Source organism: Lygodium microphyllum, chromosome 14, assembly GCF_053477565.2.
Source record: "Lygodium microphyllum isolate KBCC chromosome 14, Lygodium_microphyllum_v1.1.10, whole genome shotgun sequence".
Classification (NCBI taxonomy): domain Eukaryota; kingdom Viridiplantae; phylum Streptophyta; class Polypodiopsida; order Schizaeales; family Lygodiaceae; genus Lygodium; species Lygodium microphyllum.
Window position 1 is genome coordinate 9,515,559 of NC_141148.1, and position 7,630 is coordinate 9,523,188.

The window sequence follows — 7,630 nt, forward strand, 5'->3', positions numbered from 1 at the left end:
TGTGTGTGTGTGTGTGTGTGTGTGTGTGTGTGTGTGTGTGTGTAGTTTGGCCATTACTTTGACACTTTGGATACATTTGGTTTGCTAATTTTTGGCTATCATAATGCCAAACAATGCTCAAATTATGCAAATTGTTGGGGATAAGTTGATAAAGGATAATTATAGTATTTGATCTATCATGTGGAAAACTTTCCCATGGGAAGAGGCCTTGGGGACCTCATAAGAAGTGAGGATACATGTCTTGAGCTCCCTAATGAACCAAGAAAAGAATAGAAAAAGGCCTACAATGATTGGACAAGAAAAAAAAAGATGGTGCCACATTGGATTTCCATATGTCTATTAGAGACTTTGATTCCACACATAAAAAAACAACTACTCATAAGGATGCATGGGAGGTCATAGAGAAGATATATGACACTTGTATAAAGGCACATAAGATACATTTGAAGCAAAGATTACATGGTGCTACATGGCATGAGAATCAAAGTATCAATGCTAATGTTTCATATGTTAAGTACATTGCAAAAGACCTAGTTTCAATTAATGCACAAATTGAGGATGATGACTTATTTTTCATCACTCTAAATGGACTTAGGCCTATATACAAGTCCTTGGATACTTCTATTCCAATGTGAGACGGCTCTATGTCTAGCTTCGAGAGGAGCTAATTGCTCTTTTGATTTACAAAATAAATAAAACTTGGTCTTAATGCATCTAGCAATGGCAAAAACACTTATGGTGATCATGTGTTCTATCATCATAGAGGATGTGGTAGTCTTTTGAGAGGTACCTTCCTATGGTCAAGCAAATGCTTTTTCTCATGGTTGTGGCTCTTATTGATGTGGATATCTTATACCTAGAGGTAGGGGAAGAGAGTTCCCTACTTGGTTCACATCAAATCCAATGACCAAGTCATGGATATGGAGTATTGTATCCACAAGCTCATTCTGAGCTTGAGGGGGAGTGTTGAGAAAGAAGACTAGGTTAAGTCTATATTCTATGTATCCATAAATAAAAGAGAGACTATGTGTACATAGAATTAAAGTTCAAAAGAGATATAGCACTTTAGAGGGATACTTTGTGTGTAAACTATTGACAATTGAAGGAGTAAAGATTGCTTGAGCTTCCATGTCTTGTGCTATTCTCCCTTCCATTGTCCATATTGAGTCTTTTCACTAAAGCTACCCTTTTAAAGAGGAAAAACACTCTTGAGCTACACATTGCACTTATAAAATTATGCACTAACATAACAAAACTTACATAGGCTTACCATGCAATAATGAAGTTGCCTTATTGCACCATAACTTTGCTTGAACTATTGACATTTCTTGTGTAAATTGGAAGTTTTACATACTTACTTACCTTAATAGAATATCTTAGTATTCACATTAAAGAGAACCATTATCTACTTTTGTGAAATATTACAAGCAATCATAATCTTTAAATTCTATGTGTACCTAATGTTAAAAACATATCCAAGTGTGTACATTCATCCATGTACACACAACTCAATTAGAGACACAAGAAAAAGTACAATATGGTATAGAAATGGTCATATATTTGATGCAAGAAATTACACAACAAATTGACATGGATCATCATTGCAGGCTAAAAAAATATATGGCATTGCCATTAGTTGAAAACTAGCTCTACATAGCAAATATACATATTTTCAAAATCCCTCTGCATGTATGCCTATATTAGACATGAATAGATGGGAAATATATTTTAAAATAACATAGATACAATTGAACTAGCCTAAAAATGGCCTCAACCCAAAAGCACCAACCTAGTCTAAGTGACAATTTTAAACTAGTGATTTTTCAAATTTGTCTAGCTTGGATACAAGTGCTAGAAACCATTTACTTTTGAAGGAAATTTCCTTCCAAGTAGGCTATTAAATCTTTGAGCTCATTTACCAAATTGATTGAAGCTTGAATAGCCTTACAACCTAGAATTGCAATTCTTAACTTGGATACCTGCTGCTCACAATGCATAGTTCCATTAGATTTTGTTCATTCTCTTTGATTCAAATACGACTAACAACTTCCTACAAATAATTTTAGAAAAGCATCTAGGCCAAACTAAGTGCCTCAAGGTCTCCTCTTCACCATTACTACATTTGACAAATGTGAGGCCTCTCTTGCCTAGTTTCTTCCATGTGAGTATGCCACTCATTATGACATGCAATAGGAAAACTCTATCCTTTACATGAAGGGGAAGAGGTCAATTTGTCGAAATGGCATTGCCCAATTTCCTTGCATCTATCTACCAATGGTATTCTAAGTTGATTGCTCACCTTGTTGACGTCTTATAAAGATGGCTATTCCTTCTTTCATTGAGAAAGTTGATAAGGCACACCTATCCTTGAATTTCCAAAAGGGGAATGCAAGCCCAAAATTCTTGTCCTTAGAAGACAACATGATTTCAAATTGTGAGAGACAGCCTCCCAAGAAATTTTGTTGGCTTTGGTCAATTTCTAGTGCACTTTGGCTTCTTTGAAAAAGTGACCATATTTTTGCCTCATTCAATTAGTGCGAGACCTTAGAGCATCCAAACTTGCAAAGACAAATTCCCATTTTTCCAAAATACCTTGGCAATTTAAGAAAGCCTAGGTCCAGTAGACATTAGGGGAAATATGGACTCCAAAAGGGCCTTACAAGGAATTGATAAGAAAACCTTAAACTTAGATTTTTTCCTTAAGTGTAGTTATCATTTCATGGCTTTTTGTCCCATGTACCCCCTACATTCCTAGATTCCACCCTATCTTTAGTGGTGGACCACATCCCAAAAGAATGGGATCTACCTTTCTTTTCACCTAGATAACAACCCTTTTCATTGTCTAAGATGGGATCCACCACTCTTTCAAAAGTGCCACATTAGTAAGTCGGTTTTACTTTCTCCCCAAACAATAACCTTTTTATTTTTCACAAAGAAATGTTTTCTTTATCTCAAAAAGTACCCATTCACATTGAAGTTGAAATTACCCATTTTTGTATTCTGTTTTGCATTAAAATGTATGTTTAATATTAAAAAAGTATTAAACAAAAATAAAAAATTAAAATAGTCACTACCTACACTGTCATCATTGCCCTCCTCTACATCATCCACCTCATGACATCATTATTAGTAGTATAGGGGCATAAAGATTGTAGCAAAGCTCACAAAAAAGATCACAAAGTATTCCCTATGCTATAGAGGAAAGCATGCTCGGTGTTGACTTCATTGATGGTGGCAATATAAAGCCCATTACTACTAAGGCTTAAACCCACTATTCTTTGTGAGGTGTTGGTTGAGAGAGAGAGAGAGAGAGAGAGAGAGAGAGAGAGAGAGAGAGAGAGAGAGAGAGAGAGAGAGAGAGAGAGAGAGAGAGAGAGAGAGAGAGAGAGAGAGAGAGAGAGAGAGAGAGAGAGAGAGAGAGAGAGAGAGAGTGTGTGTGTGTGTGTGTGTGTGTGTGTGTGTGTGTGTGTGTGTGTGTGATAGTGATTGATAAGGAAAGAAGGGAGATAAGAGGAAGAGGTAGGATATATATATATATATATATATATATATATATATATATAGAGAGAGAGAGAGAGAGAGAGAAGAAAAGAGGGGAGAATAGTCAGAAAGAGAGGAAGTTAAAAAGAGACAGGGAAAAGAGAATTAATAGGAAGAGAGGGAAATAGAGAAAAATATAGCAGTTGGGTTATTATTTCCTGCTAGAAACTCCCTTGTTTTGCCAAATTTTGAGAATCTTGTTTGCCTCACCTAGTCTTACTTCAAGACGACATACAAATTTAGAGGTGCTACAAGGCCCCAAGGTGGATAGAGCAAAGAACAAGCTGTAAGAAGTTCACTTGCTATGATCCCCAAGGTAGTAGAGAGCTAGAGTGGGACAAGAGGTTGCATATATAAATGAGGTCCCATCTGATTGACTTCTACTCAAGTGCCATTGGATAGATTCAAAGTTATTTTGATTAAATTGTTAATTGATTGATTAGTCAGCTACTATTACTACTTGTAATAATGAAGGGAAAAGAGTAGTTCATATTCATTCTTGTCCATCCTTAGATTACTGTGCATTTAAGATGGAATTCAAACTTACAAGATCCTCAGGATATGGAAATGAAATTGCTCGTTAGGAACTAGTTAGGATTATTCCTTTAAAATCATAACTACTAGGAGTAATGGTAGATGCATTGCATATGTGTGTTAAGGCATTGCATGTTAAGATGATGCATTGTTTAATGGACATCTATTAACCTCCAAAAGGATGAAGAGTATTTGAGGGGTATCACATCCTAACAATGAGGGGGCTACCATATATCAATTATAAAATTGCACTTAAGGAGAAATAAATCATGGATTATAACTTTTGGAAACTATTTTGATTTTAGATGACATTGATAACCCAAAATTTATGCAAGAAAAAGGTACAAAATGTGGTCTACATCGGCAAAAAGAAAATTCAAGCAGCTATCATTGACAATATTCTTTGTAATTTGCCATGGTATTTTAGTGGGTCCACATTGTAAAGCCATGAGCATGAGAAGTAGTGTGCGTGTTTGCAAAAGTTGAAAGGTTTTAATGTTTCAATGTTCATAGACCTCCTTTCTAAGGTCTAAGAATGCTCATGTAAAACAAACCCTTAAAGGAATATGAAAAGGTGGAAATGAAGAGCCATGCAATTAGTGGGAAAAGGTGGTTTGGGGAGTTACAACTTCTATTCCTCTCCTTTATCTAGCTTCTTGCATGTATCTTCTTTTCTCTCTTGCATTGGCACAACTCTTGCTCTCTTTCCTTTCTTGTGCTCTCTTGCTTTATCTCTTCCATGGAAGGAGAGAGTGAGGATGAAGATGATGGTCTTATCTCTTGTGTGCCCAAATCTTGTGTGTGAGCATGGTTTCTTGTTGAGAGGAAGGGTGTTTCTTGCAAGTTTTTAAGGGCACAGGCATTGTAGATGCCACCATGAGGCCTGCTCTCTTGGTAGATTAGGTGCTGTCCTTGGGCTGTTCAGACATGTTTTAAGATATGCTTGTTTCTTGGAAAATGATGATTTTCTAGTTAAGATTAGGCTAATTGCCTTGTTTGTGGATTTCTAAAAGAAGAGCTATTGTGTTGCTATGAGCAAATTGTAATCTTCCCATTACTTTGTTTATTTTAATGTGTGTATACATTCCAAAGAAAATTGATTTATGTTGCACATTTAAAAAAAATAGCTCTAATTATGAAGATAATTATTATTATCAATGAGGTATTATATGCCAGTTCATGGAAGAAAGAGTTGGGAGACCCTCCCAAGACTAGCTTATTAAAACTATGTTTGTAGTATTGAACAACAAAAAGAACTAGCCTAGTGGATAGTCACTTAGCAGATAAGTGCACTGGGAAACAATACTATCGGGATGGATGATATCCTAGGAAGATTTTCCTACAAGCTAGTAGGAGCTTCTCGTGCGCAACCAACAATGCCAACGAAACCTTCATAGCCCGTTGCAAAGTATGCCAAGGCCAAGATGCCAAGGTCTATGCCTTGGTCGTAAGCCTTGGAGTGACGACCGACGACACCCTACACGATGCTCGTCCATATATTCGTAAATTTTTGTCTTCGCGCTACAAAAATGAAGCTCCCTCTCTAACATCATCAATGATGCCATCATAAGCGCTAAAAGAAAGTGTTCTCTCTTTGTCATCGATGATGTCATCGAAAAATGCTAAAAAGCAAGCGTCCTCACTTTTACCCCCTGTAAAACTATAAATTGAGGGCTTGGGGATGACCGAAAAAGGGGGACAAGAGCAATCTTGACGAGGACGAGACACCAATCAGGAAGGAGGAAACTCTATTTCGCGAAAGAAAGAGACATCATTCCATTCAACCCAAGGAAGGGGATACGCTGAAGGTCTCTCATCCTCTTCTACTCTAATCCAAGAAGAGAAGGCAATGAATAAATTTATCCTATTTTATCAATCCGGTTAGAAGTCATACCTCTACTCTCACCCCCATTCCGTCTACTAGAGAGAGAGAAGTATTGCTCTCCACAAGGCAAGAAGGACCATATGTGAGGCCTACTTCATTGAATCCTGCAATAACCATCATTATCATCGAGAGTCTTGCACCCAACCATCATTATCATCGAGAGTCTTACACCCTTGCTAACCGGTATTACTGTCATGTTATTCTTCTATGAATCCTATTTCCATCATGGCCTCGAAGAAAAATAATTCAAAAGTAGAAACCGTGAATGACCCTACTAACGTGGAAGCAACAATTGGAGTTGCGTGCACGGGAGTCACGGGTGTGGATAACAACCCTTAACCAATTTCGATACCACAGGTTTTTTTCTAAAAATTTATATCCGAACTCAATAGAAATAAGATAAGTCTCTTAAGAAATTCTTATAGGCTAGAAACTATTAGGGAAACTACAAAATTCTAGAACTCAAGAGAAATCATGAGGGAATTTTCAAGACGTATTTATTGAGAACGAATCCCGAAGAAATTAGTCAAGGATGTAATTGAATCTGGAAGCTTTGATAGAAGATTTTAAGACTAGAAATATCTCTAAGTTGAAGAAACGGACTTAAGGCCAAGAAACTTGGTTACAAGAATGTCATTATAAACCTTAAACTGAGAGGTTAGAGATCCCAACATCTAGATACCCTAGGGGAAGAGCTCACTGCGTGAATTTCAAAGGTCGATTGCTACGAGATTAATCATCACTTGAAAGTTGCATGAATGCTTGAAGTCATAATTGCTTGAAGACATCAATCTTGTTTGTGATTTTCTAGATTAGATCTTGATTGAATTAAGTATTGGAACAAATATAAATTGAGGACCCCTATACCTCCCCCAAGGATAGGTGCTAAATCCCCATACCAAGAGGGGATGTTTTTATCGCCACGGAAGCATGAACCGACTTCGATGGTGAGATGTCTCCCAAAAAGGATCGTATTAAGTAGGAGGTGGGTAAGGTGCTAGGGGGGGCTTTGGCTAGTAAATCCTTTTCGCACCTAGGAACTATTCGGTCCCCTATATGGCCCAAGTTCTACTTGGGATACCTAAAAATGCTAGCTATAGGTGGATTTGGTCTTGGTGATGTGTAGATGCACCGAATGAGGCAACATGTGAAATTATAATTTTTATCCTATATGGGTGGGAGAACACGCATTATGGAACATAATCAATGAAATCATTTTATTATGATTGTATGTTCGTGAGTAAATTATACAAATGAACAACTCTGTATAAAATGATTCTTTTTAATTAATGAAGTTGTTTTTATATGTTTCACGTAATGTAGTAGGTAATTAGATAACTAAGAACTTCCATATAGGGAAGTGGGTGGATGGATTTCCAACGAATCTAGTCCAATGGCAGGGTGGTCTTGGTTAGCCGAGAGATTTTCCCAAAAACAAACACCACGAAGAAATTCCAAGAATGGCCGATTTGTTGACTTACCTAGGGCTTGGTCTCAGAACCCGAACTATAAATTATCTTAGGGGAAAGGTACGGTGGCTATGCCAAAGCACTATGAGGGATTTCATAAATCCTTAGTCTGCTACTGGAAAAAAGCGTTATACTCCATGAACCAAGGGTAATGGCAGTCGCTCCTTCCGGACAAGAAGCCTCTTGAAGGACACCTTCGGAT